The following is a 10,759-nucleotide window of genomic DNA, read 5'->3' as shown; positions in this document are numbered from 1 at the left end:
GGGTCTCCCCATGGTCCCCTCCCCCACTCCCTACTTACCAGCATGGAGTCCAGGTCCAGCTCCCTGCTGCAGCAGAGCCTGAATTGCCAAAGCTCTCTGAATCTTTTCTGAATCAATTCAGAGAGCTTCCAATTGATTCAGACCTTTTAATTGGTCCCCTGATTCTATTCAGATTTGGAGATTTGGCCACTGAATCGGGCCAAACCTCCTCCAAATTGAATCAGCACCTGAAGCTTCGCACAGCTCTACCGATAGCACAGTTGTTACTGTGCAATCATTTAATACTTCCATACTCAAGTACTGTATAACTGCAGTAATCAGTGTTACTGTGCAGCACCATCTCCACATGGCTTCCTGGTGATGCCGACTACACAGTAGCAAATAACAACTTCTCAGTAGTGTTGTGGCATGGTCATGTCAGACATGGCCTGAACAACTGTAATGTCAGCTATGGTGACCTCATCAAAGTAATACATTAACAGAGAATTTTTGTAAATGCGGTCAGTTTTATCAACAAGTTATGCACACTTTTGTTATTTGTATTGATCATTGTTCCTCAATGAATGCTATTGTTTCTCTGTGTAGTGGTTAAGATTTTCCAAAAGTGGCAAATAATTTCAGGTGCTTCAGGTTTTGAATGTCCTATCTGTAATGTCTTTTAAAAAATGTCAGGTCCAAACTCAACAAATCAAATTGATTTAAGGTGCGCCAAGCTGGATGTGCAGAAACAGGCATCCAGAATCATTAACCACTTGAGCATGGGAGGGGAGAAAGGCAATAAGGAAGGATGCACAGACAGATGGACTGACATGGAAGTAAGTATAAGAGCAAAACAAACACACACTCCCAATGTCACAAGAATAGCAATGCTTCACTTGTTCTGTTACACACATGCATTGCACACAGACATGCACTATCTATTCAGGTAGGGGAGGGCAGAATTTTCCATTTGTAGCATTTTATCTTGAAAGCATTCTTCTCATTAAAGTGCATGCTCGCATCTAACAAAGCCCTGATCTTCAATATCCAAATATGTGTTTTCCCTTTGAGCATAGTATTTTGCAGGGGTGGAATGAAATATTCCAAGAGAATCTCCAGTCTTTTGTTTCTCCAAGTCTTCTTTGCAAAGGGTAAATGATCCAAAACAGACCTTGCATACTACCCAACCTTTTGCTGATTATAGATGGGGATTCATAGGTTGTATTTTTTGAAGTTACATGCAATTCACAACAGTACCTCTCAAGCCATTTTATGGTGCTTAAAATTCTTTGTTCAAATTCAAAAGGGATTTTTTCTCATGTTTGTTTTTGCCTCCTTCAAATACCTTGATTCAGTTTTATCTTTAAAATCTGTTTAATAAAAGGATGTATCAAAAATCTATACCAAAGGGAGCAATAGCTTTTTCTAATATTGTAGTGTGTACTTCTAGATATGAGTATATTGATTTCCATTTCAAAGCTAATAAAGAATATGGCAAACTTTGCCAGATTGGTAACAGCTGCGGTAAGTTATCGTTTGCTTAAGCATCCAGGTAAGATCAAAGATCTTGTAATAAATAATAACTTTAACTGCAATGTTGTAAATGTTGGGTTCCTGAAAACAATCCTAATTTCTTAGCTTGGAATGTCTGGTGCTCTATTGTGTCTTTATACCTATACTGTACAAGGATCTTTACCTCTGTCCAGAATGCTATACTTAAGCATTTTTTGCATGAATCAAGCAAAAGCATTTCCTGAAGGAGCTGCAAACAAGACTCAAGTGCAGTAATGACTCATTTTGTTTCCAAGAAGTCTACATGTACTGAACTTCTGTTCTGTTACATGCATAGATCGGTTTTGTGGACCAAACCTCTGTACTATTATTGGTATAGACCAGTTTCCAGTCACTTATACCGGTAAAAGTGGAATGTCTGTACCTGGCCTGGAGGATTGACCATAAAGACTTCAAAATCTGACTGTGTATTAACTAGAGTCATTGCATTTCTCAGCCTGTGACTAGGTAAACATTCCCCCACATCCTTCATTTAAATGTCAAAGTTACATTTATCTATAACATTCTTTTCCTCTCTTTTGTATCTGAATCAGAAACAAGGAACGAGCGTTGTAAGCAACTTTTAAAGAAATATGTCTAACAGCAATTGGACTTTCTGACATGAAAAATTTGTTCATCCCCCCTCGCCTGGGATCTCTCTTGCACATTGTATTCCACAAGCAGGCATTAAGCAGGTCTGATGAGCAGACAGTGGGTATTATGTTAATTTGAAATAGCCAGAAAAACTCTTATGCTCACATATCTTTTGGGGCTTCTTGTTTTAGTAACATAATGCTACCCACTGGCACTAAGCAAATGAGTCACATCCTAGCCTTGTTCCTGGTTAAATTGATTTAGGTAGATTGAAATTACATGTATGAAAATAAACTGGAGTTCATAGATCCATAAATTAAAAAGCTGTTAATTTATCTTGATGGCGAAGGGCCTTAGTAACAGGCCTCATTTACATTCTGGGGGCACAAATATTATTAATACCAAGGTCAATGAAGAAGAGAGTAGGCCATCCAAATAATTTATTTTAGTTTTGAAGTGTCAGATCCTATATGAGCTACAAATATAGTATTCATTTTCCTGCTTCAAAGTGAAACAGGTTTTGTTTCTCAAAATGAGATTTTTGCATCAGCTCAGTGTAAGAGTGCCATTATATGGTGCAGTGTATCATTTGAAAGCAATTTGTAAGGTTATGGATAGAAAACAGTATTCTGTTTTGCTTGATGGGGAATACCCAATTGGTAAAATGAACTATAAAAAAAAAAATGAAAATAAGTTATACAAAAAGAGTCAATTATTTTTTTTCATGTTCCTTTTTTATAGGGATTCTGCTTCTGTTACATTGTTGAGAAAGAAAGAGCTGAGGTATGGTTTTGAAGTCAACTTGAATGACGTTGCTTTAGCATTATTCAACTATCCATCAGGATGTTTAGTACAGGTACAGTGTCTCTGTCAGACAGCAGTAACATGCTTTGATTTGTAGTGTTTATGTTCATAAGTTATGTCATTGCAAGCTCTGATAACTCTTGTACCAATCTTACTAATGAACTATTGGATTCAGGTCAGCTAATTCCACTGATGTCAGCCATAAAAATTACTATAATAGAGATTAATATTTATTAGAAAGTCAGTGGAAATAAAAGTTAATAGTTAATCTCCTATATAAGCTAGTAATATGCTTTTAAAAATTCAATATTCTTCACATTAAGTGAACAAGTCACATTCTGCTTTTCTGCCCAAACACAAAAATTAGGGCAAAAATAATTTTGAGCCGACTTTTAACAGAGCTCCAAATCTTATGAAGATAGGATGTTGGAAAATGTAGCCTGGAATTAATTTCAGTTCTGTACAAACTAGACTTTTTGCATACATACATGTGGCATTTTTTCCAGCCACATTTATGTTATGGTACCCAAGTGCTGCACGTGCTACTGCTCTGGTGGTAGTAGGAGGTTGGCTGTGCCATGTCTCGTGATTTTGGCACCCCACCTTATTTTTCCTCAGCAAAACAAGCAACAAAAGGAAATGGTTATTTTTTAAACAGTTTATATTTTAGCATTTCTAAAGAACAGAGAAAAGGAATTTCTCTAAGGCTTTCAGATTGTGCAATATAAATAGTGAAAAATAAAACTGCAGGACAACAAATGAGAGAGAACTGAGAGAAAATGAATAGTAGACACAGGATGTTAAATCAGAGAGGAGGGTTTTTCCACAGTAAGATAAGCAGGGTACGTTGCAAAAGTGGAGGTGGGGAGGGAAGAAAGTAGGGAGGGAAGAGAAAACAATTGAATGGGGAGTAACAGATTGAAAGGAAGCAAAACATATCCGTTTGAGAAAGGAAATAGCTATTTTGTATCACATTTTCCACTGCAAATCAGTGGAAAATGTATTTATTGAAAATTTGGAAATATTTGGCAGTTAATAATTATGCTGCCATAGAATGACAATGGTGTCAAATTTAACCTGTGGCTACTGACATTTAAATCCCAAGCATGTGCAGAAATATAAAAACCTGACATTGTGAAGCACTTATGACAGTTGCAGTCAAAGAAAATGACTAAGAATAAGGAAAAGACAAGATTTTACACTACTCTTCTTCAGTAAACAGTATTTCCAATTCAAAATCAAGTCACATGAGCAGAGCCTAATGCATCTACTCAAGTAGTCATGAATTTTATAAATGTATTTTTTACTTTAAATGTATGAATCTGCCACAGGCCCATGTTTCTGCCACTGCTGCTGTTAGTTAATATTTAAATTGATTCTGGTTTTGAAAAACCTGTCTATTTACTTTAAAAGTTACCCTCACATGCCAGGCTTTAAATTAAAATAGAAAAGCTATTTTGTACAGCACTGCAATTATAACCAGCACAAAAGAAACACAGCTGAAGACAACAGCTGTTTAAATACAGTCTATGTTATTTGAAAGGCAGACATAAAGCTTATGGAAACAAAAAACAAAAAAAAAAAATGGAGCTTTGATTCCAGGTACAAGGAAGACAGGATCATTAAGGATCATTAATCTATTTATTTAGTATTACAATTTTTACTCTAGAAGTTGTGCAGTGGTGGTTAGACCTGTGCACTGAATCTCCTGGATACCAAGCTTATTCCAGTATAACAGCAGCTGCAGTACTTGATGGAATAATTAACTAACTAGATTAAAGAAGATTTTATGACTTAGTCATCTTGATTTTAGCCAAGTATTTGATAAAACATTCCACAAGAATATCATATAAAAAGGTTTATATAATACTCATATTAATAATCTGAAACAGGTTGGAAATGAATGATTGACAAAATGTGTAGAAGAAACGTAAGCATAAGAGGAGCTTTACAAAGGAAGCATTGCTAGAGTAGAAGAGGATTAAGCAGGATGGGAATATGGGTTGAAGATAAAAGCATGAAATTTAAGGTTAATAAGTGTTATGCACTTGGGGAGAGCAAGCCAAGAAGTAACATGAACCTATATCCTACACTGAGAACAGCATGTGGTAATTTGAAGATAGCTATCCAGTGCGTGACAGCTGTTAAAAAGGCTAGTATGGTCTTAGGATGTGTAAGCAAAGGGATTAGTTATAAATCAAAAGAACTAATGGTTCCATTAAACAAAATCCCTGAACCACAGACAATATCCCACCTCTCCGTTTTTAATCTTTGCAATACCTGTATGTATGATTTTAAGAGTTTAGGCCCCTATTGTTCATTGAGCTCAAGCCTTCCTTGCATAAAATAGATAAAATTATGACTTAGTCATTTATCTTTTTAATGGTAGAATTGGTGTTTTGAGGCAATCTTTTGATAGACAACATGTGGAGAGGATTACATTTTCCACAAGAATGTTTCTTATTCTGAAACAAAGAAAATGGAGGAGGAATGTGTATGAGCATGAATATGGTAAGATACAATGCCTATAATCTAACATTAAGGAATGCTGTTGGTTGTTTATGTAGTCTCAGTTTCATATGGACTGCTCTGTAAGGCAAAAAACTAACCCCCCCAAAAAACAACACCTCCCCCCCGCAAAAAAACAAAAAACAAACCCAAAACACAGGTGTATTCTTATATCAGGAAGGAAATGGATTCTGACAAATCAAGTTCCCAGGAACAAGCTACTATATATGGACTATACTTCCCAAGACTCAAAATTCACCATTCCCGAAGATGCATTCTTTCTGACAGATAATGGTCTAAGCAAGTAAATCTTTTATAATCCATGCTTCTCATGGATTCCAAGTGGTTTCTGTAGGGGATCCAAGCTAGAAAGTAAAAAACTTTTAGATCACATTTTTGCCATTTTTTGTTACTTAACAATAAATGCTGTTCTTCATTATATTTGATGCAATTTGTGAACCTGCAGTTAGTCACACAACTTTGCTAAGGTAAAGTAAGGTAACAATGGCTGAATACAGAGTTCTGCACAGGATGAAACATTCCTTTCCAGCTAAACAGCTGTAACAAATGTCATGCTTGAAAGGTTGTGGGCTGTCCTGGACAACAAGTTTAATGACTCTTTAATGCAGTGGTTCAAACTGGGTTCTGCAGAACCCCAAGGTTCCATGATAAGTCATCTGGGGTTCAACAGTGCAACTGAGGGTAGTGGCAGGGTGAGCTAGGAGGCAGTGCACTGCCATTGGTGGGCTGGCTTGCCTGGCTCTGCAGCAGGTTTTTAGGACAGAGGTGGGTGTTCTACAGCAGTGCAAGTGATTTGAAAGGGTCCTGTGATTTTAGGAAGTTTGAAGACCACTGCTTTAGTGGAAGCAGAGGTGAACTGGGCTAGGAACAGACATTACACATAAGCCGACTTAAGTGATCAGAAATGAATTTAAACCTGTAACAGAACTGATGTTTAGTGCACATAAACTTGTTTGGAAATGGCTGAAACCAGTTTGAGATAAACCTGGTTGAATGCAATATCAAACTTAACTGATTTAGCTCAAACCAGTTTATGCAATGTTTGTCCCAAACCCCTTGCTGGTTTAAGATAAACCAGACTCCCCCAGCATCCCAGCATGCTCTTTGTGCTGCGAAGGGCTTTCTGCTCCACAGCAGGGCTGGCCCCTCTCCTCTACTCCCTAGCCAGAGCTCTGGCAGAGACTTGCAAGCACAGCAGGGTCTGCCTGGCTTCCCCCTGCCCTACCCCACCTCGCTGCTTCGTGTGAAAGCAGAAAATCCCCCACTCCCTCCCTCTCATCTCCCACAGCAGGGACCCCAGCCCCATGGACCCTAGGCACGTGGTATGCCAGCGTAGCAAACCCCTGCAGTGTCTGGCACAATCATTATAGCCAATGAGGGATTTACTTGATATTGAGTATCCTAGGGGTTAGGGTCACAGGCCAACAGGCCAATAGGAAAAGACAAACAGAGGTAAACAGGCACTTACAGTATAACAACATACACTTAGAGGGTAAGTAAACAGGTAGTGGTCTGTACTGCTGGGGTACATACATTCAGCACACAGGGTCTCCTGCCCACCTCCAGAGGTGCTCCCAAGAACCAGCCTTTAGTCCAGAGTTGCTCTGTGCAGGTCTGTAGGTCAGGGATCATGTGCAGTCAGTCTGGGGTTGATCTGTGCTATGTAGAGGTTCCTTTTTCCGTCAGTCCATTCACCAGCAGCACTATCGCCCCCAGGAATCTTGGCATGTAGCCAGCCAGGGCACAGAGGTCACCACCTCTTCCTGCTGCTCCCAGTTTTTCTGGGATTTGCAGTCCAGCAGCAGGGCTCTGCAGTGTTTCTTGCTACTTCCTCTTCCCACTTCCAGATGCCTCTGGGATTTATAGTTCATGGTCAATCAGCAGGTCTCCACAAAGTTGCTCCCCTTCTGTCACACACTCATATCACATTTTCAGTGCACACAATGCATATATTACATTACCCCCCATTTTTAACTGGATGCACCCCCACATCCTACTCAGATTATGTTGTGTAGTCACTAAGTTACCTGGGGGGTCTCTGCTCCCTTTGTGGTCTGTCTGAGCATTCAGGGGCAGGAGGGCCCACTGGCTCTAGTGGGTTGTGGGTACTTTCAGTCATGCCCAGGTCTGACCTTCCCCCTTGCACCCATTGCTCTTTGCTATCATCATCCCCTGCAGGCCACTGGCCCCACCCAGACTGGGGGTGATAGGGAGTGGTGCGAGTTTTATTGATTTCCAAAAGGTTGCATATGTGATGGAATAGTTGTGATTTGAAATTTCTCCCCTGGTCAGTGTGGAGGGATCAAGGTGTACCATGGCAGCACACAAATCTCTTAATGAAAATCTTGGCCACTGTGGGTCTCCTGAGTGGGGAGAGGATAGACTTCCACCCACTTGGAGAAATAGTCATCCATGACTAAGATGTAATTGTTTCCATGTGGTGTAGTGGGAAGGGGCCACAGGATATCCATGGCTATCCTCCCCAGGGGCTGTCTAGCCTGTGTGGAGAACATGGGGGCCCAGGGGTTACTCCTCATCCCTTTGCACTCGTTACCTCACACGATCTTCACCAGTCAACTACAGATTGCCTTCAGCCTAATGAGAAATACCAGGCCTGGACTTTACGGGGGAACTTCTCTATGCCAAAATGTCCTCCAGTAGCGGAATCATGCATGGCTTGCAGGATTGTCAGTATCTCCTGCTCTGGCACCACTAGTTGGATGCACTCAGGTCCCTGGGCAGACCTGGGAAGCTTTTGTACTAGGACGTTTTGCCTAATGCTTAGTTTGGGCCACACTGCCTAATACTGCTTTAAGCAGGGGTGGCATTGCCCCTCTTCAAGAAACTTTTCAAATCAATTCAGATTCAGGCTTTTTGCATGTCTGTCCCTAGCCCTGGTGGGCTTGTTATTTTATGATGAAAGGCTTCAAGAATTCTGATTAGGTTCTGCTTTTAATAGAAAAGAAAAAAAGGGGGTTGATTACCACACATACTGCTGATGATGGGAGAGAGCTGTTCAATTTACAGGGGATGGCACAATGAGAAATCAGAATTGGAAGATGCAAAAGAGTAGGATAAATACCAAAAGGATGAACAAAGATACTTGTTAAGGTTTCCACAAGAAATGGCTGGAGCAGCAGTAGGTATGCAAAAATTCTTCTTTGCAAGCTTTTGGATACAAATACCCTTCCCCAGCCTGACAAAGGACATTTATACCCGAAAGCTTGCAAAGAAGAATTTTTCCAACTATTTGAGTTGGTCTAATAAAAGATATCAAATTCACTCAAAGAACCTCGTCTGCCTGTATTCCTTTAACTAAAGTCAATGGGACTATTTGTTTGAGGAGGATGTAGTCCACTGTGCATCTTTATTACACTTCCAAGTATTAACTGATAAAGCAAAACATCTGAATTTCAAAATTGTTAGCCTTTTCATAGCTGAATGTACAAAGAACCTATTGCTGGGAGCCTATGGGTTAGACATGTTACCCCCTACCAGCTGCTTATGCTATGTATGTGTTATCAGTTCATACTTGGGGTTGTACAGACCACATTTTGCCTGCTTCACTCATAAAAGTAGTGTAACCAGTTTGACTCCCACCCTTTTGTGCTGGCATTCTATTCTCCAAATGGCTCTATTTCTCCCGCTTTGTTGAGTATGACGACTAACGGCAATGTCCGTTTGCCAGCTCTGCCAGCTCCTGTTCTTTTCCTTTGCCCATGAGAAGACAGGCAAGGTGTAATGCGAGTGTATTTCTCCCCTCTCCATGCCTGTCCCTTTCCTTCTTTTTTTCTTTTGGCTAACATCTCTTTTCTCTCTCTCTCACTTTGACCCTACTTTGTTGACTATTTGCTTCTGCTCCCATCCTCCTTTCTCTCTTCCATTAACAATATCTACTATCATTCTGTCTCTTTTTCTTCCCAAAATACAGGCATGCTACAATAGTTCTCATTCTAAAATAATAGACCTTCAAACCCCAAGTGTCTTTTTATTTGCCACCCCATATTGTTCCCTTCATCCTTTTCATCTTTAAATGTTTACAGCCACTTCCTTTCTTCTTGTCACTGCCCTAACTCCTCTGAAACTGTTCTTTCCATTGAACAATCCCTGCCCAAGTTTTAAGCTTTCTATTCCTTACCATTCTTGGTCTTGTGGAGCAGCTCAGATTATTGTCCACTTCCTATTCTTTACCACCCTTTGAATACTTATTTTATTGGTTTTCACCAGGTGCATCTATACAAGACGCTACATGCACAGGAGACCAGTTCTTCTAAGCATTAGCACAGCAGGCAAAACAAATGCTAATGCACTGTAGAATTAGTCTACTGCACATTAGCAATCACAAAAAAGTGTATGCCAGCACTACTGTGGAGTAGCCCCGATTATGGCACATTAAGTTAGTATCTGTCATTGCAGGTACTAAACTTAATGTGCCATAATTATGGTGCATTAATGACATTGTAGACATGCCCACCTTTCCACATTTTTCTTTAGCCATCGCTGAGGAAAAAGAGCCTCTATTTCACCCATTATTGTGACATCTTTGGCCCTAACATTCCCTTTTCCCATACAACCAGGTGGAACACTGCCTTGCATTTCATGACATCCACAGCAAAAGCTGTCAGACACTAAAACAAAGATACAGGTATTATCACCTTTAAGCAGCAAATTAAAAATTCACTCTCACCATGAAAATTGAAAGGATAAATGCAAGAGTTTTTCAGTGGAGAAAAAAAAAAAAAGGGAAAAAACATTCATATCAATTCCAAAGCAGCAAATAAGGTTTTTTTAGGAACTTAAAAAGAAGGACCTAAAATATCAGTCCAAGAAGAGAAGTAAGTGGGATTAGAAACAGATTTCTTTAGAAAGCACTGCTATTAAGAACTCTCATCTGCTAGAGGACAGAAATTAAGAAACACTACTCTAAAGTGAGTAATGTACCACGTTACAATATTAGCCTTGGGGAATCTGTTGATATTTATGTTAACTCTTCCAATACCTCACTTCCAACAAACCTTATCATGCATTTTAGCATATATGCTATTGCTGTTCTCATTCCATGCCATCTACAAACAGCTATGTTGTAAACTAAAAAATGAGTATCCTATAGCAGTATGTTAAAAATGTGTTCAATGTAATAGAATTTCTTAAGAAGTTATAATTTTATAGAACTGCAAGCCAATATTGATTCTTTCCTACTGCCACATCTATCCAAGGTAGTAATAAAAATATTTCTGCTTAGCTTTCCAGTCAATGTACTGGCAAGTGAAACTCAAGAACACACAAAATATAGTTGTTAAAA

The 10,759-nt window shown here is 39.4% G+C and overlaps 1 protein-coding gene across 6 annotated transcripts in view; it reads right to left on the bottom strand.

Moving 5' to 3' along the window:
- Positions 1 to 10,759, bottom strand: part of SYT1 (synaptotagmin 1) — a 704,251-nt gene that overhangs the window by 486,450 nt on the left and 207,042 nt on the right. The window lies entirely within an intron of this gene.

Source organism: Gavialis gangeticus, unplaced genomic scaffold, assembly GCF_001723915.1.
Source record: "Gavialis gangeticus isolate Ggan-Ray unplaced genomic scaffold, GavGan_comp1, whole genome shotgun sequence".
NCBI lineage: Eukaryota > Metazoa > Chordata > Crocodylia > Gavialidae > Gavialis > Gavialis gangeticus.
Note: the sequence above shows the minus strand (reverse complement) of the source record. Positions and strands in the feature narration are given on the sequence as shown.